A 21,482-nucleotide genomic window follows, 5' to 3' on the forward strand; every position below is an offset into this window, starting at 1 on the left:
ATGAACTTAGGATAGGCAGAGATTTTGTAGGGAAGACATAAAAACACTAAATGTAAGATAAAAAAATGATGAATCGAACATCAAAATTTTAAAAATAATGTGTGTTCATCAAAGGCAAGGTTAGTATGATAAAAATACACGGCATAGACTGGGTAAGGTTTTTTGAAGTAAGTATATCTGACCAAGGATTATGGACAAAATGTATAAAGAATCCCTACAAAACAATAATACTAATAAAAGAGTTAAAAATGGGAGAAAGGCTTGAACACTTGACAGAAAGATAGTATATGAATGGCCGTAAACACATGAAAAGTTGTTCAATATCGTTATTCATACTGAAAATACAAATTAAAATCATTAGACTGGGTATAATTATAAAGGTCAACACCACCAAATATCGGCAAGGATGTAGAGCAATAAGAAATTTCATTGCCAGCGGGAGAAGAAAACGTTACAACCCTTTAGGAAACTGCTTCACAGGTTCTTATAAAGTTAATCGTACATCCACTCTGTGACCCAGCCATTCAACCTAGTATTTCCACAAGAGAAATGAAAACACACACCCACAAAAAGCTTTGTGTAAGAATATTCATGGAAGCTTATAATAGACAAAAATTGGAAACAACCTAAGGATCCATCAAACAGAGTAGATATACTGTGTATATTTATATAACGTAATACTACTCAGAGATAAAAAAAAAAAGAATAAATTATACACACAACAATATAGATGAATCTTCAAAGCATGATGATGAATAAAACAAGCCATCAAAAGATGAGAATCTACTGTATGATTTCATTTCTGTGAAATTCTAGAACTAGCAAAGTTAATCTATAGTGATAAAAATCAGAACAGTGTCTCCCAATGGTGGTTTGGATTTCTGGGGTGATATAAATATTACACATCTTGAGAGTGCATGTGCATCACTCAGTTACTCTTCAAGAGAACCTTCTGTAGGTAACATAGTTAGCTGACAGCCCAGCTGGCACCCCTGGTCAATGCGAGAATCATCCAGTGAGCAATTTTTGCTCAGGGATTCTCCATCAGCCTGGCTGAAACTTCCTCAAAACTCTACTACGGTCCCAAACATCTACCCAATCCTTTCCAACCCTCTCCTTTCCTAGATGTCAGGCTGTCCCTGCCTACTCCACCTTTTTGCCTTTTATCCTTCACAGGCATTTCCCCAATAAATCTTTTATACATCTAATCCCACAGGCATCTGCTTCTCAGATGATACATACGGGTTTCAGTTACATGGTTACTTATTTGTTAAAACTCATAAAACTGAACACTATGCATTTCACTGCACTGGGATCTGTGCATTTCACAGTACATAAATTTTATATTTAAAAATAAAAATCCACAGAGCCATTCTGTCTTCAAGCTTGCGAGTATTTTCATGTAATGTGTCAGTTCTGGAAAAAAATACTTGACACTCTTACTAGGATAATATTTCAATCACAGACAGCCACAGTCATTCACATTCACCGTATAGTTTGTTAGTTGCTTGCCTTTCAGAGAGAGGTGCATACACATGATGATTCAAGACCAAAGGATCCAGGTTGAAATGCTCTGTGGTAAGCTAGGTTCGCTCTCTAGTAGGTAAGACTTCTGGACAGAAGTCTACCTTCACACAGGTTATATCTTAGTATATCCTTAGTAAAGTACACAAGCTATTACAAATCTGAAATCCCAGAGCTGTATATGGTACCAAAATATAAATGGTACTCAACAAGTTCTAAATGAACATCCTGCTGTGTAAGTCAACTAAATTCTTCATTTTTAGTTTTTTACTTTCTTCATGGCTATGGAGGCAATGGATGGTCATCTTTTACCTAACTCTATACATTTTTTCCTACTTTCTAAGGTTACATATGCCTCATTAACATGTATCTTTCCTGAGGTTTTTTTTCCCCACTGCTTTTAAAATTCTCCAGAAATTAGATTTCTGAAAAGATCTTTCTTTCATACTTTCTCAAAACTATTCCACATTCATCCTCTTTTGATGTCTCACTCCCCCACCATTAACCCTTCTCCCACTCACATCCCAATACAACATGACTCTGAGATGTAATGAGTGATACGTGTAAGGGTTATTTTCCTATATGATAATTATCTGTAAACCACAAGAGATTTTAGTAAATAGCTGTAATTGCCGTTTTTAGTTTACAGTGAAAGTGAACTTTTCTTTGATCATTTTAGGAGACAATATGGATGGATAGACTGAGCCTGATTCAGAGTGCTAAAATGACACTGACAGGGAGAAGTCGCAGCATGGATATGTCCTTCTTCCTCTAGTAAAAGAAAAGCACGAACACACAGCAAACTCTTACTCATCATCAAAGGTTTATTTGTCACCTGCCATGTGTATGCAGGCACTGCACCGAGTACACGTGGGAATATATACACAGACATTTTCCCAACTCAAGAAACTCTCAATCTAATGAAGATGTCAGACAAGCAAACCAACAGTTCCAGCAAAATATAAGTGCTCTGATGGACTCACTGAAAGAGCCCCAAGTTGCCCAGTGTGAAAGACACAATGCCCAGGACATCTAAGAAGATGATTGTAGCTAAGCTACTGCAACAGAGACAAGGTTCATTAATGAGGAACATCTCAAAAAAGATGGAGAAACCCTGGGGTTTTATAAAATAAGAGAGTCAAGAGGAGGGAAGGAGATGGGTCTCATCTGAGTCATTGAGGGAAGGTGAAGGTGGGTTTTATCTGAGCATGTGAGGGCAGGATGGTTCTTTACAAACACAAAAGGGTGGGAAGATTTCTCCACCACCGTTGCTTTCTGGGAACACAGGCCTAAGACAAAGTTCAATATTGATATTCTTTCTTGAACATCTCACAGCTTCACCCTCTTTTGATGTCTCATTCCTCCAGGGAAGCTGCGGAAGAGGAATCTAGCAGCATGGATGTGCTTGGAGAGAATGGGGATAAGAGCTTCCGGAGGAGATCACCTGTGATCTGGGCCTCAAAAGGGAAAGGAGGGTTGACTCACATGGTAAAACAAGAAAGGGACATTCTACAAGGATAAAAACAAAACAAACAAACAAAGTCAGGTAAATTTGGAGTACATCAAGTAATTTTGAATGGCAGAATTATAGAGTGTGAGTCAAAGGATGGCAGGAGCTAAGACCTGACATGTCTAAGAGAGCAGGAGTAAGAAAAAACATTTAAAGAAGTTAGGATTTGAAGATGAAGGTGTTGATGAAATACTGGATTCTTTTAAGAAAAGACATTACATGATCAGATTTGTGTAAAGAAAGATTGCCGAGAAAAATGTATATAGACTAGATAATGGAAAGTGATACGTACAAACAGGGAAAACAGAAAGAAAAGTGCCTTAATAACATGTAGGACGAATGCTGAAAGTCTGAATTAAGATTATACAGGGAGCACTCAGGGAGACCATTAACTCTTAGGTGACAGACTCTCTTATGATTTGTCATTAATAAATGGCCTGTACGTATATATTTTTTATTCCTTATTTGCCTAGAAGAACTCGATACTTGACGACTCCTCTAAGACCAGATGTTAGAAGTCATCATAGCATAGATTTCTTTGAGAATTTGAATCTATCTGAAGCAATATTTAGGACACATTTACATTCTCCCTTTTGCCCTTTGTTTTTCTATTCTCCTATTTTAGTTCTATATTTATCTATTTCTGCCCCCCCAACCCCTCCACCTCAGCCCCAACAAACTCTAGTTGCCAGCTCCTTTAAGGAGAGAATCATCCTGCAAATGTCTGCACCTGCAGCAGCATTTTCACCTTTTGCGTCCTCAGTAAATGGTTAATTAACAAGGACGTGCAGACGTCACTCTGATGCAGCTTTGGATCAGGAAATCAGTGGATTTTAATGACTGACATTCAGAATCTAACTCGCAAATTATTTCAATCTACATTTAAATGTAAATATGTGTGTTGCATATTTAAATATATCTACATAATGTATATTTAATATATTTACATTGAAATTCAGCTGGGAGTGAAATCTGAATGCATAAGTTGCTGACATTTTTATTTTCCTGGCTTCCCTGTCTTTGGAAAAAGCTCAATGTCAGTGAAAGAGATTGAGTTGTAGAAAAAATGGCCATTTCTGCAAAGGCTTCTGCATGCTTACTCGGCAAGTGTTCTTATTAGGATCATAGCTATAACTTCCTATTATTATAAATGTGCACATATTTTAGTAAAGAATAAAAAAATATTTACTATATCAATCATCTTGTAATTCAGCCTGCAGGCAAGAGGCTCAGAAAATGGTACCTGTAACCTCCAGGGACATCTTCCATCATTAGCTTAACAATCGCTGAGGCAACCATACATCACAGAAACAGACAAGTGCTGCACCAGCGATGCAGGAATAATAAGCAGAACAACGTATGGTGTCACTTCATGTAGGAAAACGGTAGACGTTTGTAGACGTGAGAATCTTGTTTGCTTTCGATAACATATTATCACCACCTCTAGAGATAAGATAAAATAAAAGATGAATCAAAGGGACATACCTGTTTATCTGGTTGGTCTGGACTGACAGCACAGAATGGCAATTAAAGCATGGAAGTTAGAGACTAGATTCTGCACAGGCAGTGATGCAACACTGATTTTTCACTCATTTAACCTAAACATTAAACTGTTCTCAGCCTCAAAGAGAGCTTGTTTATAAACCTGATTTCCTTTGTGCAAAGAAATAGACTAGGTTAAATAATGTATATTACATACAAAACCGAATTCTTTCTTCCCTTATCACATATTTCCATTTTGAAATGAGGATTGCAAACACAGATATTGACCTTGCTCTCCCTTATAAACTTAGTGAGTTACCATTACAGTTCTCTTAAAATTGTTTGGAAAACAACGTGGATTTATCCCAGAAGTAGGGGGAGATGTGGCCACCTGTTGGATCTGCACTGTAGGTAATTGTGATGTACATACTCATGTGATCTGAAGCAGAGCACTTCTGATGTAGTCAAAACTGTTCAGCTCTTAGGGCTTTCAAATAACTGTGCAATTCACCTAGCCATTCAGAACATGGCTAAATTCTATGAGCATCAAATTATAAAAAAGACAGGTCATATTAATAAAGAAAATTTTCCCTTTTTGATGCCCTATGCAAAGTGATACATCACAATATTTAATTCTTGATGGTTGGATGTCAGAAAAACCCGTATTCTAATCATTTGACTTAGGCAAATAATTTAGCTACTCTGTACCTCAATGTCCTTGCATGTAAAATGTCAATATTTATCTAACAGAAAAGATTAAGTTTTTAAAATTTAATTTTAAACATTATTGTATCATATCATATAGATTATTGTATTATAAAGACTAAGTGTACGTAATCATCTAGCACAAAGTAACTGTTCTCAACTTGAGTACTAGGCTCATTGAAGTTTGTCTGATTTTAGGACACTGGAAAATATGTCAAAGGGTAGTGTTTATGCTGTTCAATAAACATTAGAGACATAAGGGACAGTGTAAGAAACTAAAAACTAAAACTTTATTAGTTTACTTGTAATGACCTTTCAAGTTTTCCAGAAAGCATCTTGATTTTTCTTTCAAATTCGGTGGCTTAGATTGTTAGCTATTAAGCCAAAAATTCAACTGAAAACCTAAAATGGGAATTATATTTGGTCAAGTCCTGATTCCAATCCTTTCCTAAAACATTTCATATTATTCATATCCTTTCCAACTCAAAAAAAACTGGACAAGTGTTTTAATACTAATCAAGTTACTTCAGGATTTTTGTGAATGCTGTATTCAAGTGAAATAACAAAGGGCCAAAGGAATTTATGTTAAGTGCAATTTACACGAAGCAGTTTTATTTCCAATCTATTTTCATATTTTCTATGCTTTAATTGACATTTGACTATTTATGTTAGTAGCTACGATCTAACTTTGCCAAACAATGATCATGATTACATTTTACATTTTGATGGAGAATTCTGAGTGTTAATTGCTCTATATTAATGCACTCAAATGTTTTTTAGTTATAAACACGTTTTCATGCTGTCAAATTCAATTTTGTAAAAAAGAAGAAATCTCAGGCATAACATTTAACAATCCAAATATAATTCTAACTTGGCAAATTAAAGAAAACTGAAACCACATATTCAGAAAATACGAAAGAAGTATGTTTTTGAAAAGCATATAATATTCAAATTTCACTTATTTTCTTGAAATCTGAATTAATTATCATGCCATTTTCCTTAGTACAAGTTTATCAACTAAAATTTCTACTTGTATTTACCTTAACACTGGTAAGAGTTGATAATTGCTATTAATTTTGACGTAATTTGTTATGATTTCAATTCTCAGCCAAAGAATTCAAAGATCAGAGCATGAAGGTCACATCTAAAATGGATAGAATGAAGTATTTACTTGCACTAAATGTACCATTTTAATTTATTGGCAAAATACATGGAAATTTCTATAACAGTCTGAATAACAGAATGTCCATTTGCCTTGTTGTCTCATTAAAGCTGTTTATTCATGTACCAAGAAGGACTTGTAGTAAGTTCTTACTTAGCAAATATGTCCATATATGGAACCAGGCGGCCTCAGTGTGTAGGACGGTGTATGACATACTGTGGATGACAAAGTTCAGGACATCCTGCCCAAAATATGCCTCTTCGTTTATTGATTATTTTGACCTAAAAGCATTTGAAAAACAGCAAATGAAGAGAGACGCTTACTCAGAGCTCCCCTTATCTGCCTAAAGGCAGGTCCTCCAAAAAGAACTCAATCGTCATAGATGCCCTCCCCGGAGTCTCATCACCCAGAAAAGATGACTCTCATCACAGGAGAGGAGACTAGACGTCCACACCACAGTCGGACACACTTTGTCGCCAAGTGTCATAGCTCCCATCTGTTCTTCGAAGGGCCTCTTCATCTTTCCTAAAACTCATTGACTCTCCCCGAAAAGGCCTGTATCTCCACTCCCCTCCCCTTCCCCTATTAAGATGGTGTATGAGCTCTGAAATTTCACCACATTTTGGAGTCTTCACTTTTTTCCTGTGATGTCCCTGTGAGCACATTATTAAAAATTAATTAATTTGTATACTTTTTCTCCTGTTAATCTGCCTATTGTCAGTTTATTTGATAGACCCAGCTATCAAATGTAGGAGAGTAGAAGGAAAGTCCTTCCTCTACTCCTTGAGGTTTCAATAAATTTTTTGAATAAAACAAATATATCCACAAATCAATAAATGAATGAATTAATTATGGTGAAAGTTATGTGTATTCTCATTTATTTCCTGTTCATTGTGAAGTTAGTTGGCTCTCAAGATCAATCAGTTACAGTTTCTTGTGCATAGATCTTTCCCATTTTTGTACCTTTAATCCTGAGAGATATAATACATGCTCAATAAATATCAGTAATTGGGAGATAGGAAAGGAGAAAATAAGGAAGAAAGGGAGAAATGAGAGAAAAATACAGAGTATTAAAGAGGAAAAGTGAAAGGAGAGAAAATTTATCTGGTTGAAACAATTAAAATTATATATTTAATGTTGATATTCATAGCCCTTGCATAAATGCCAACTGCCATTTTTATTTTGAAACAAAATAAGGTTCCAAATAGAAACAGAAATTGTTGATGGTGTATAAATATTTAAACAGTGAAACTTAGAAGTAATAGAACTTTAAAATAAAAATCTTGGTTAGAAATATAGTTAAATTCAAAAACCGTTCATTACATGCATTTATTCTTCTGTAATATTAATTTAAAATCAAAACAAAAAATAAAGATTATAGAATGAAATTGGATCACAGACTATGCCTTTCCCAATACCTAATAAGATTTATTTAAAAACACCAAAATAAGCCAGTCAAAAATATATTAGCCTCTAAACAAAGAAAAATGATAGCTAAGTAAAGTAAAGAAGATTCTAGAATCGTGTAGCTTCTAATTATCCCTCCAACCCACCCACATGAGGGAAATAGAGGAAAGAAAGCAAGTAGCAAGCATCTTAAATGCTACTTTTGATCACTCAATTTAGAGAGAACCTGATGGAGGAAGCAGTAGGCAACAGGAAGGAAAACGTGGTGTGTGGAGAATGGGATTGGGGAGGAATAGAGTGTGGCAAAGCCAAAGCGGCAGCTCTATCTGTCAATTCAATTCTCAAAGAAGTCGGGACCTACCCACCAATGCTCAAAGTGTTGGTTTTTCTTTTTCCTTTCTTATTTATTTTTGTGTGTGTGAGGAAGATTGGCCCTGAGCTAACATCTGTGCCAGTCTTCCTCTATTTTATGTGGGATGTCACCACAGTATGGCTTGATGAGCAGTGCTAGGTCTGCACCTGGGATCCGAACCTGTGAACCCCAGGCTGCCAAAGCGGAGTACATGAACTTAACCACTACGCCACTGGGCCGGCCCGAAAGTGTTGTTTATTTTAATTGTGCAGAAAGCCAAAAGGAAGATCGAATAATCACAATATCAAAGTTGTCACTTTTCAGCAATAGTGATCGATTTAGCAGACATGAAAACAAAAGAAAAGGTACATGAGGTCCTTTAAAGGAGCAGAAATCCCAGGGAAAATATCAAAGTAAGCCCCGTTTGGTCTCCTCTGTACTATCTTGCCCGTGGAACTGATTAACAACATAATCCATGCATTATCCATCACTTGGTTCTTCTTCCTGCGATTCTAAGAAGAGAAGAGTGGAACTGATAAGTGCATAATCTGGCCTGGCTCTTTGACCTCAGCAGGGTTTGGCCATGCATGCTGAATTGGAGCCACAATCTGATGCTCCAGGATACTACCTTAGAAAGGAAGACATAGTCTTCAGCTCAAGTGGAGTAAACCCTGGCACAGGACATCTTACAGAAGCAGCAGCAGCAACCAAGGCCTCCTACAATGTTAACCTCTCTTCTGCACACCGACCCTCAGGCTACACAACAGAGAGGAGGGAAACACTTGACTCTGAGTGCAGCTGTGAAATAAAGTGTGGGAAGAAACAACTCACATGTCCAATATCAGAACAGACTGGAAGTTGAGTGTATCATAATATTTCTATAACATCCCTTCTAAATAGTCTAATTCTTTTCCTAGATGTTCTGCCCTTAAAATGTTGCTAATAATTATAAGGAATATATTAGTCAAAACTGCTTCTTTTTAAAAATTCTTATATTTATCTTCACTTCATTATTCCCCCCTTCCAAAGCTGACTTCATCTCTTTGTATTTTCATCTTTCAGGTTGTTCCTTGACATGGTCTTAACACCTCTTATGAAAAGATTTATCTTTAATTCAGTCAAAGTCAATTGCCAAGATAGCAAACACTATCACAAAAATTTTTGAAGTTATAAGTCACACCTTTTTATGTTATATAATTACATTGAATTTATAACTAATTCATGTAGATCCTATTAGCACTTGCAGATTTTGATTACCTTATTCTTAAGGATCAAATTGCTATTTATTTGCCATTATGTGGTAAAAAGAAATCCAAGTTCATTAAAAACTAGAAAGATAATACACAAATTTATAACAAATTTATAACACAGTATATAATTATAAATAATATACAAAAAAAAATAAAGCAATAGGGAATGCCAGCGAGGATGGTTCTAGAATTCTTGGTGGGAACGTGGTGGAGGAGTTGGAGGTGCGAGGTGTGATCGCAGTGACGGACCAAGGTGAGGAAGGGAAAAGCAGTGCCTGACATCAGGGAGTTGCCCTGGTACTATCAGCTAGGTCAGGGCGCTTTCCTGTTGAACATAGACAGTTCCACAGAACACTAATATCAGATAAGGCCACTCTGACCATGATGGATCAAGACAATAAGACTATTTTCTAACCATGCCTAAACATAGATAAAACATGAACATTGCTCAAATCACAAAAATACCTAAATATCTCACTGCCCTGGATAATATGAGTGACAGCAGCTCCTTTACCAATTATAACTGGGGCCTTGATTCATTCTTCCTGCCTTACAGAAAAGCTATATTTAGATACTCAGTCATAGAATGCCTATGTTGCCTGACAGCGTCCAAATGCATAGTAAAGTCTTGCTTCCTAAACCCTTCCTAAAATCAAGTAATATAAGCCCAACTCGCAGTAATTAGCCTTTTGCAACACACTTACACAGGTACCCGGTGGTTCCCCATGGTGTGCATTGTGCGTCCTAGAAATGAACACTAAACACAACTTGGTCAACTATATATTTATTATTCCTGGTGTTTGATGGCTGAAGGGCATTGACAATCGGAAGCAAGTGAAAAGGTGATGGAACCAATGGATTGAAAGCTCTTAGAGAAGGGAGCTAGAGGAGAGAAAATGGAGATCAGAAAGTGGGATACTTGAATTGAAATTATGGAGGAGGTATAGTTGCTGATAATGTCAAGGTCTGAAGAATGACCATAGGACCAGAGTGGATGTGGAAGGGAGGATACTCAAAGAGAAGGGATCAGGGAACTATGAGACCAGAACATCACAGAGATCATACATACAGACCGTGCAACCACTAAGACTTAGGACAAGGACTGCTAGAGAGAGTGACATTGGGCCAAAAATTAAAATCTTTCATTAAGAGTAGGAGTCAATCTGTAGATAAGCACAACATGGAAGTGTATTATAGGCTGAGAGCAGAATCTTCAAAGATAAGGGGTTTTAGGGAAAAGGAAAAGGAAATTCATTTGAAAGTAGCAAGGAAGAGCAGGGCAGACACCTACTCCGCCTACAAGCCATGTGCGGGGTGGAGAGACAAGAGCTATTGCTTAAAAGGAACATGAGGAAGAGAAACTCTTAGGAGAGATTCATGTTTCGATAGACTGAGAAGGTGGAGAGGGCATTTAGAGAATAGAGGAGGAGGATCGAGGATTTTTAAATGATGGACCAGAGGCTCAGTAGTCACTATGGAGAAGCAAAGAGGAGACAGGGATGAATAAGTTTAGGAAATGCATGGGATGATATGGGGATGTGAATCTCTGTGATGAGTTATAGACAATAGCTGTGGAAGAGAAAGGCATAGATTTTAAAACATTATCAGCAAATATTGGATATCTTTCAGGTGTTGAGGAATAACATGCTGCACGTAACATTATTCAGGTACCAGGACAATTTTAAGTGTGAGAATCCCATTTTACAGAAAAGAAACTTAACTTTGGGTCAAGTCATTTGGTTTAAAAAAAGTTCATCTTTATAATAAGTTCATTCATCTTTTCAGAAGACAAATGTGAAGGATTTGTTATTTAAATATGTCAGTCTTCCAGGTCTGCCTCATATTTGTCAAGTACATTGTGTTGATCTGAGGCTTCAAAATATGAAAAACCTGGGCTCTATTCCAGATTCTTTTATATGTACTACGAAGCAGTGAAGAATATATTTAATACGAGTCTTAGTTCACTCATCTTAAAATAGGAAAAAACGCTACATCTTAGAACTGGGTGAGTGTGGAATGTATGCAAAATGCAGTGCTTGTCATATAATAGATTTTCAACAAGTATTTGTTCATATTTCTATTATCTGCCTGTCTTAGTATCTGTTGTTTAATGTGTTTTTGATTGCAGCACTTACAGAATATCACAATGGTATGTCAAATATGGCATAGATGAGAAATCGGAAAAGAAGATCTCATTGAAAAAAGATTTGCCCCTCAGCTTGTTGCTTTTTTTCCAATCTGAGAGGGATATTTGACACACAGAGACACAAGGGGGAAATCCACATGAAGATGGAGGGAGAGACTGAAGTGATACAACCACAAGCCAAGGAATTCCAAGTTTTGCCAGAGTCACCAGACTCTAGAGAGGTCTGGAAAAAACTCCCCCTCAGAGACTCCAGAAGGAAGCACTTCTGTTGACCCCTTGATTTTTGGAGCCCTGACTGAGTTGTAAGAGAATCAATTTCTGTTGTTTGACATCACCAAGTGTGTGGTGATTTGCTATGGCAGCCCTAGGAAACTAACTCATAAAGAACGGCCATAGTTTTTGGAAATAGTCCATTTTCTTAATAGCAGACCACATTTGCTCCTCCTAAAATCTCTTCCACATCAATAGCTGGCATCTCTATTATTCCAGTTCCAAGGGCCCCAAATCTTGGATTTTGTCTTCTCGCTCTCACAATCCACACCTAATTCATTTGACAAAATCTGACTACCATAGCTGCAAAATGTGTCCAGAATCTGCTCCCCCTTCTATTGCCAGCATCTTCCCGCAAGTCACTATCATCTCTTGTTCAGTTTATTGCAATAGATTATTGTGGTGATTAATTTCTGTTTGTTCTTTCTCATCCACTCTCCAGCATCTTCCATATCTCTCTGGGCATCAGGACACTGACCTACATGGATTCCAATAGATTCTTGCCCTCTGGCCTAGGAGGAATACCAGCAGGATATCCTAGGTTGTGAAGAAAATGAAGTCACAGTGTTTATTTCCCAGCCTATCCTAGGGGCAGGGGGAGGGGGATGGCTGCGCATGGGTTATATTCCTCGACCACGAGCCGCAGCTTATTCAAGGCTATTCATTTTGTTTAAAGCAAAGAAATCAATAGGGTACAGCGAGATAAAAGGGAAATTCTTTCACCAAATACCACCACTGCCTGTTTAACCCCAACTGGTGGAGGTAATTCTTTTCTCATACTTGAATAATAAAATCTTCTGCAGAGCCCTGTATTTCATCGGTCACACTCAGATGATAAAAAGCTGTCTAGTCACTTGGAGTCAAAACAAAGAAAAAAATGACATTATTGCAAGAATTAAAAGGTTCAGTGTTCTGGTAGGTAGGACATCTGAAATGGCCCCTTAGAGATCTGCTATCCTAATCCCCAGCACATTTGAATATGATGAGATATCACCCCTGTGATTGTGTTACGTGATATGGCACGGTTGACTTTAAGATAGGGAGGTATTTGGCTGGGCCCGATCTATTCCCATGAGCCCTTAAAAGCAAAGAGCTTTTCTCAGGCTGAGGCCAAAGAGGATTTCAGAAAGATTGGAAGTGTGAGAAAGACTCAGCATGCCTTTGCTGGCTTGAAACATGGAGTAGGTGACCTGAGAAGGAACTGGTGTTCTTAAGGAGGTGAGAGAGGTCTTTGGCTGACAGCCAGCAAACAAACAGGTATCTCAGTTCTGCAACCAAAAGGAAATGAACTCTGCCAATAACAGTCATGCTCTTGGAAGAGATTCCAAGCTCAGATGAGAACGTAGTCCCGGTCAACACCCCAATTTGGCCTTATCAGATCCTAAGCAGAGTCCCAGTTAAGCCATCTTGGACTGCTGACCTACAGAACTGTGAGCTAACATATTTGTCTTGTTTTAAGCCACTATATTTGTGGCAACTAGTTAGGCAGCAATAGAAACAAATATAAATCCAATGTCATTAAAATTCCAAACGTAACGTTAAAGCTGCTATCTTCCTTTAGTGAGCATCTCCAGGAAACCTACAAAAGGAAAGGAAGGAATGAGGTGTGTGATCAGCATCTTCTCTCCATTGCTGCCTTGCACTATTTCTCCTTATCTCTTGCTGGTTATGGTGTCTGACCCCCTAGAGTAGGAGTAGTGAGAGAAAAAGGCAAGAAAGGTCTCACTTGAATGGTACTGCCATGGTATGTTGGTAGATCTCTCTGAACTTGGGGTTGTTTAAAACTGACTATTATTGGGCTTCATAGATCTTCAGTGCTGACTTCTTTTTTTCGAGGCATGCCTGTGGTTACTTTGGAGACTGTTAATCACCTTCTCCACTTCCAGGTCCCTGATGCAAACAGTCTACTCTCCAACCAACCACTCACAACCCGCCCCCGCCAGTCAGATCCCGAGAGGGATATACCCCAGAGACCTTTCCTTCTAGGCTACCCTGCTTTGGCGGGCTGCCCACTGGGGCAGGGTCTTTTCTAAATGACTTCAGCCTGGTTAACTTCTGGGGTATCAATGTGGCCCAAGGAAAAGTCACACGTCCTGGTCAGATAAAATTGTAGAAGTGCGTGGGCTCCCACTGCTATCCTCTCTCGTCCTTGGCCACCATGCAGAGGTACCGTCAGACTTTTGCTTGGAGATATTTTCAAGTGTGAGGCAGTTAGCAGTCCATGGAGTGCCCCCAGACTCCACTTGGTAAGGATCAAGCTCTTGAGCGGTCTCACCAAAGGAGAGGTGAGGGAAAAGTGGAGAGCCCCTTTCCCATGAGAGATAGTGACAGGTCTCACTGCACACAGATGCCTACCTTCGAAGAAATTCTGACATCCCTTTCAAACACTTTAAGAGAAAATCTGGGTAAAGGTGACAATGTTTTTGACCACCTCTTTGAAGTCCAACAGTGGTCTAAAACCTCACTTTGAAATGTGGGAGCACTTGCCACCTGCTGTTTTCTCCTTTGTGTTTTGGAGCTGAGAGAGTAAGAATCTCATTTTTAAAAAGCATTAACATTAATTTTGCTTGTTTTAGTCTTTTCTACAGTTAGACTCCCATCATCTTGGAGGTAGAGTTGATGTTTTGAAAGATAAAAAGAGCCACCGATGGGGCCACCCAGTGGTGCAGCGGTTAAGTGCACACGTTCCTCTTGGGAGGCCTGGGGTTCATCCGTTGGGATCCCGGGCGCCGACATAGGATTGCTTGGCATGCCATCCTGTGGTAGGTGGCCCACATATAAAGTAGAGTAAGATGGGCACGGATGTTAGCTCAGGCCAGTCTTCCTCAGCAAAAAGAGGAGGATTGGCAGCAGATGTTAGCTCAGAGCTAATCTTCCTCAAAAAAAAAAAAAAATTGCCACTGTTCATTAACCATCTACTAGGTCAGGCACTAGGTTGAGGTGGAGTCTTCCAACAATACTGTGTAGTAGATACTATTACTCCTATCAGACAGACGAAAAACTGAGTTGCAAAACAGTTAAGTAAATAAAGTCACCCGTATTTAAGAAAATTACAGTCTGAGTTGATATTTACAACTGTCTTAACTCTACAACCTGTTTGCTTTCTGTTAGGATAATGGTCTGATAAAGAAAACGCTTAAGATTAAAGGGTCCGTCTTGCAAATGTTTCAAATATCTGGTTGCAGGCTTCTGCACTGTTGCAGTGTCCTGCCATTTTATTCGTATGGAACCTCCACATTCGTCACACACAAGCTCAGGCGTGAACGTGCGGAGCGTGAATGCCACAGTCCCTGGCATGATGTGTTGGCAGTCTCTCCTCCAGCAGAGCAGCAGGGCGACAATCTAATTACTTCCACTAGTCTTCTCCTTTCTCCACTGCCCACCTCTAGTTGACTGCTAGAGATGTTCAGATGTTAAAGATATCTATAAAAAGTTTGATTGGAATTTCTCCAGTAGTTTGTACATTGAAAGAGAACGATCGCCTCTAGAACTACTTCCTAACAGCCCCACACACATTCTTTTCAAGAACACTACCTCCTTCCTCCCTAACCCCTTGTCTCATTTTCTTCTTAGAAAACCAAAGAGATAGCCCTGAATGCTTTACTTCAAAATAAAGGATCCAAGGGCACAAATGCTGTTAGGAAACAAATAAATACAAGAAAGAAAAATAGCGCTGCTCCTACGCTGACCTCAGTCACCAGATAGTTTTGTCAGGGACTACGGAATCTTCTCGAAGGACTGAGAGCTATTTTAAAAGACGATCCTATCTTACATACATGTATTTACCTTCGCTTCTCTCCTTCTCAAAGCCTCGATTTGAAATCAGCTCTGTGTAAAGGTTACAGGCCTTAGCCGCGATTTCAGAGAGTCGTCGTTTAAATCCTAGCTAGTCCACTTATGAGCCGCGTGATTCATGACAAATTACTTAACCTCTCAGGTTTTTCCTTCCGTAACAGAGGATTTAAATTAAAAAGCCCTTAAATCTTTTATTATTACAGAGATTTAAGGGGATAATGTAACATAATACGAAAAAGTACACGAAGCACTGAGCACTGTAGTTACTACTAAACACTGAAAAAATTGGAACCGTTATCATCCTCATCCTCGTCCTCCTCCCCCTCATCATCATCATATTAAGGAAATAGGATGTAGAAGAAAGACCATAGGCTTTGGAATCAGAGAAGAAACAGGCTGGAATCCTGGCTCTGACAAACTCTGTGACTTAGGACATGTTCCCTAATATGTGTAATCGTTGGTGTCTACATCATAAAATGGGTTTGATGATGATATTTACCCTACAAGATTGTTGTGAGGATTAAAGATAATCTATTTGAAGTGCTCAGCACGGAAACTTCATAAAGGCTTGCCTACTCCTCCTCTCCGTTCTGTGAAAGGCTGCTCAATACTCGGGCGCACAAATGCACAGATGTGCCACTTAGAAGCTCGGTGACGGCTCCCTGATGGGTGGTTTCAAGTAATCCATGATCCTTAGGACCCTGACAGAGAATATTATCGATTGTTGTCTGCATGTTTTGGGTATTTTGCATCAATACTACCTGTAGGAAAACAGCCAAACAAGATTTGACAGCATATTTTGTCCTGGATATTGCTATCCTATGTGACTAAATCATTGTGATGCGGAAACCTGACAAGAGGGCTATTCAAAGATTCTCAATATTTCTTCTGTTTTATTAGAAATGTCTAATAACTATTACAATTCCTTAAAGAATCTAGAGCATGTACAAAGGCAATTAGATAAAAAATATTTACAAAGTAGTTGCAGTAATTCGCTGTCTTTCTTAACTTTCAAACGTGTTTTATTCACTCTTTTTGTTTATTTTTGACTTGTAAACAAAGTCACAAATGCCCTACAGAAAGTCTGTGGTCCAGTTCCTTACAGAAGAAAGTGAGCTAGGTTTCTGGGTTAATCTAAAGTTTGCAATCTCTGTTGTCCTATAAAATACGAAAGGTAGTGTCATTGAAACCGGCAGTCGGCCATTGATAATTAAGTAGCCAGTAACTAAAATTGCTGTTCCTTTTTGCAATTACTGATTATAGTCTTTAGCTGTTCCCTCACCCATTGTTAACTGTGCTGTTCAGGCAATATGCTATCTGACCCCCACTAGGCTCCTATAGATGATATCTCCCTGGTTCCTGGGTTTTTCAGGAATTAGAACCCGTTGTCCACTTCAGGCCTGTTGAGACCACCAACCCATCAACTGGGCCCGTGCAGATGCCAGATAAGTGACCTTTGGACTTCAAGAGGCTAAAAACTCCACCCTCAGATCATGCTAATGCCGCCATTTTGTGAACATGGGTCCTATGAAGAAGCATGAATTCTTACTACGCTTGCTCAGATCATCAATTACCTCCCCTCTCCTCACCTCCAAACATCTACCTTCACACTTCAGACCACCTTGCCCCCTCCTCCATACATACCCCTGAACCCCCATTTTCAGGGAGGCGGATTTGAGGCTCGTTGTCCCATCCCCTCACCTGGCTGCCTTGTGATTAAAACCCTCTCTCGGGTGCAGTCTCGCCTTCTCTGTTTGGTCTTCTGGGAAACGGGAAAAATGAACCCACATCAGTAACATCATGAAAATTCATATTAAAAAAATTAATTTTAATTCTCATAAACTCCTTCTGTCCACTTATACCTTTATCTCCATTTTTAACTTCCCATATATTCAGTTCTGATATTCGTATTTCAGCCAGGAGGCCAGATATAGTTGCGGGATGTTATTATGAAAAAGAGATAAAAATAAAGAAAGAAATGCTTACATCTTCTCCAAGTTAATCTAAATATGATATTTTATAGTTGTATAATGAGCTTATATAAAGTAAAAGAATGATTTTCTCTATAAAAATCTGATGAGATATTTTGCCAGATATACTTTTTAAAATCATAGGTAAAAATTAAGTCCCAAAAGACATAAAACCAATAAGATAATATAAGCAACATAAATCAACGAGCTGTGATAAAAACAAAGGTGAAGGAAAAAAGTGAAGACTGATTTTAAAATAAATTAAAATTTCAAGAGAGAAAAGCAAATCTTAAATTTTTCATGATTGAAGTTAAAGGTGGGCATTTCCTAATTATTAAACATTTTATAATACTCATGTAAAAATGTGAAATACTTCATTTTAAGCAAAAAGTATATTTTCTATAATGGAGCTAATGTTCCACTAATTGACTTTTAGTCGTGAAATAGTGTTTTCAATGAAGTATTATGACTATGTTCTTTTCTGGACATTAAATTATCATGGGGGATGAAAGAGGTGTATATTCTAAAGGTTATTTTTTTTTTCCTGTGTCCCTTTGTGAGAGCTTTGTGATGTAGTGTGGGGGAGGAAAAAATTTTCCTTCTACCCTTCCAGTTTCTGTGGCTGGTCTAAGAGTTAAATTGACGTAAGAAAGAGTAACAGGAGAAAAAAAATTAATTACATGTGTACACACAGAAGCCCCATAAAGATATGAGAATCAAAAGGTGGCCAGAAAATTTAGGCTTGTGTACCATCCTGAGCTAAGGAGAGGGATAGGGGTTTTTTTGTAGGGTGAGGCGGGGACTGTGGGTGGAGGCAATTCATGGAAGGTGAGAGGAGAAAATGCTTGGTAAACAAAGTTGCCGTCAGGAGGATAAGTCTTCAGATCTAAAAGAGTTCTGTCTGGTAATGGCTCTCTTCCTGGTGTAGATCCTCTTTCTAATGTAAATTTCCTTTATAAATGTAAATTTCCCCACCACTAATGGGGAAATTGATACTTTCTTTTAAGCACTTAAGCGGGAGGTGAAGAACTTTGCCTGAGTCTATCTGGCCTTGATTCCTTACAGGTGGAAATAATCCTCATGCCAAAGTGGCATATTTTGGAGCTGCACGTCCTGAACCCCTTCAAGTGTTATTTCCTCAACATTACCAAATTTGAGTTTCCAGTTACAATTTGAAATTACATCCAATTTTGCCAACAGATTCTTATAGACTATTTTCAATAAAGATTCATTTTCTACCTTTCATAATTCAATAAGAAAAAGTGGATTTGCCAAGAATTTCCTTTACATTTGGAAAAAAAAATCAACATTGAAAAAGGTTTAGCAGCTGGCACTAATGAAATAAAATTGAATTAACTCAGTGAAATTGAATATATTTGATAAAAATAGGGTCGCACAATAGCACCAGTTGGTCTGCTTACTGAATTAATGTAATTTTGAAAATATGTTCCACTGTTTGTTATGTTTCGTTATCTTCACAGTACCAAATTCCACTGGAAAATGGCATTCTCATTTTTTCAAAGAAAATAGACCTTGGGACTATGGATTATAACTGCTAAGCTTGGAATACTCTAAGCTGTGTATTGGTTTATGCTTTCATCTCATGTCATTTTATTGAAATGCTCTTGGGAGTGTTTGGCATATAGTACCTGTCAGGTGGTAGGTGTTAACAAATAGCTGATAAAATATGATCATTATTTCAGAGAACAACCAGGAATTTGTCTGGTTGATTATACTTAAGCTATCTTCTTACATTAAAGAGTCCATAGTTGCAGGAGTATTTTGGGAAGTGCAACTTTTTCTCAAGACCATCAGATGTACATTGAAAATATTGAGATTTTAAAATTTATTACATGAGACTTCTGCTCTTTTATTCAGCATTTGCACTCAAAGCACTCTGTCTAAAGTAAACTGATATCATGTCCAGGGTCCATGAAGAGATGGAACTGATTTTACTTTGATAAGAATCATCACAATCAGAATCCTGGGAAGAGTTGTCCTCTCCCAAAGGCAGAACAGAATGAACACCTCCCAGCTACAGGAATTTTACGTTAGAGGCAAATTTCTCTATATTTCCCCCATTTTGGATGAATTCTCAAATAATTTTCAGGTCTCAGGAAATCTTTATATTTCAGCTGCATAACAGATATCCCCATACATAGAGACTTTCAATAACAAAAGTATTTCCTTTTCCCCCACTTCTGCCGCTTGGGCGGGCTCAGCCCAGCTCAGCTCCCCTGCAGCGCCCTCTGGTGTCTCAGTTGGAGGCTGGGTCTCATAAGTCTACCCTGAATGGGATTTCTAGCTGGAGCTCATTTCTTAATTTCAGAACAGCTTGACATCTGGAATATTTGGGAATGAAAAACAGGTTTATGATTTAACTCCAAACCCATTAAATCCTGGTTCATTTATATTGGCTTGAAATGTGCTTTAAAATTTCACAGTTCTTTATTTTTTTTAAAGCACATCTCTTTCCTCTTGCATTTTCCTTGGGACAGCTAGAAGCAGCATGTCAGCACTCTAATACTCTGTCTCAGAGCTTCCTTACCTACATCATTGAGCTCAGTAAATCTATTTCCTGCTGTCTACCCTACACAGGTGACAGTATTGACGAACTTTCCACCACTACATCACAAGGGTTTCTTTCCTTCCAGCCTCCAACAACGTCTTCCTTACTTTCCTTTAAGCCCTCACTGCACGCACTGCCCCAAAATCTCCCTAGGCTTTTGCTAGTAATAGACTAGAAATTCTTCTGGGCATCACCTACCACAGTTACAAAGCCAATGTCACTTCCTAGGTTCTTGTCATGGCAATATTCTACTCCCAGGAGCAAAATCTGGTCCAGTTATTTATTTCTGTGAAACAAACTGCACCCAAATCTTAATGGTTTAAAATGTCTTTCACTCTTTCATAGAATTATATCATAGTCTATATGTCTGGGGTGGGGGGGGTGTCTATATCTATATCTATATCTATACCTATAAATAAATCAGGCCCTAATACAGGCTTAGCAATTACAAAATTATTGTTCACCTGTGTTGGTTTCTTAATCTTTTTTATAGGCGTATGTGTACAAAAGTGTCACCTTGAACTAAAAATAAAGAGTGGAATTTTCCTCTTTAATGTGAAAACTGGGCTTGTGTTTTGCAGTACCAGCCCTCAATTCTGGACTGAATTTGAGATAAGCACAGAGATATTTTCAGCTGAGAGGTGATGATTCTTTCCTTGTTCTTGAGGCTTGTTAAACATGGAAGAACTTGCTTGTACATGGAAGAAATTGAAAACTACAGCAAAATATAAACTGAGTTCACTAAGTAGTAAATGGCAGGATACTTGTTTTTCAGACAATCCTGAAATCTTTTACAGGAAAACTAGAATAAATCTCACCTTGAATGTATGATTAGACTGCAGCTCACAAAGTTTTACCCTTTTTTTCCCAAAGCCAAATTCTGAAGTTTAACAGAAAATTCAGAGAAAAGACAACTTACTCAATCACCAGCTTACGTTGAAAAGCAGGAAAAAAAAACACCATCTAATTTTGATCTGCAGTTCTGCCAGGAGATTTTGATAAGTCCTGATATTCTCCCTCACTCATAAGCCCAATAAGCAGCAAAAACCTTTCAAGATCTTCTTTGAAGACATGATTTCTCCAAAGACTCTGCTTCCTTTTAAAGCCAAGAGTCTTCTCACCTGAACTCAGAAGACATCGGGAATCTCCAGAAGACAGACCACATTTTCTCCAGAGCCTTGTTACTGGTTCCTGTGAGGAAAATTCCCAAGTAGGCTAGTTTCTGATTCCGTTAGTCATTTTCAAGCATGCAGCAATGGCTGCTTTTCTATTTCTTGAAAGCATCCCTACAATTCACCTTTTGGCTCAAATTCCCTGTTGAGAACTCATCTTCTGTTAGG

This window comes from Equus caballus, chromosome 16 (assembly GCF_041296265.1).
Source record: "Equus caballus isolate H_3958 breed thoroughbred chromosome 16, TB-T2T, whole genome shotgun sequence".
NCBI lineage: Eukaryota > Metazoa > Chordata > Mammalia > Perissodactyla > Equidae > Equus > Equus caballus.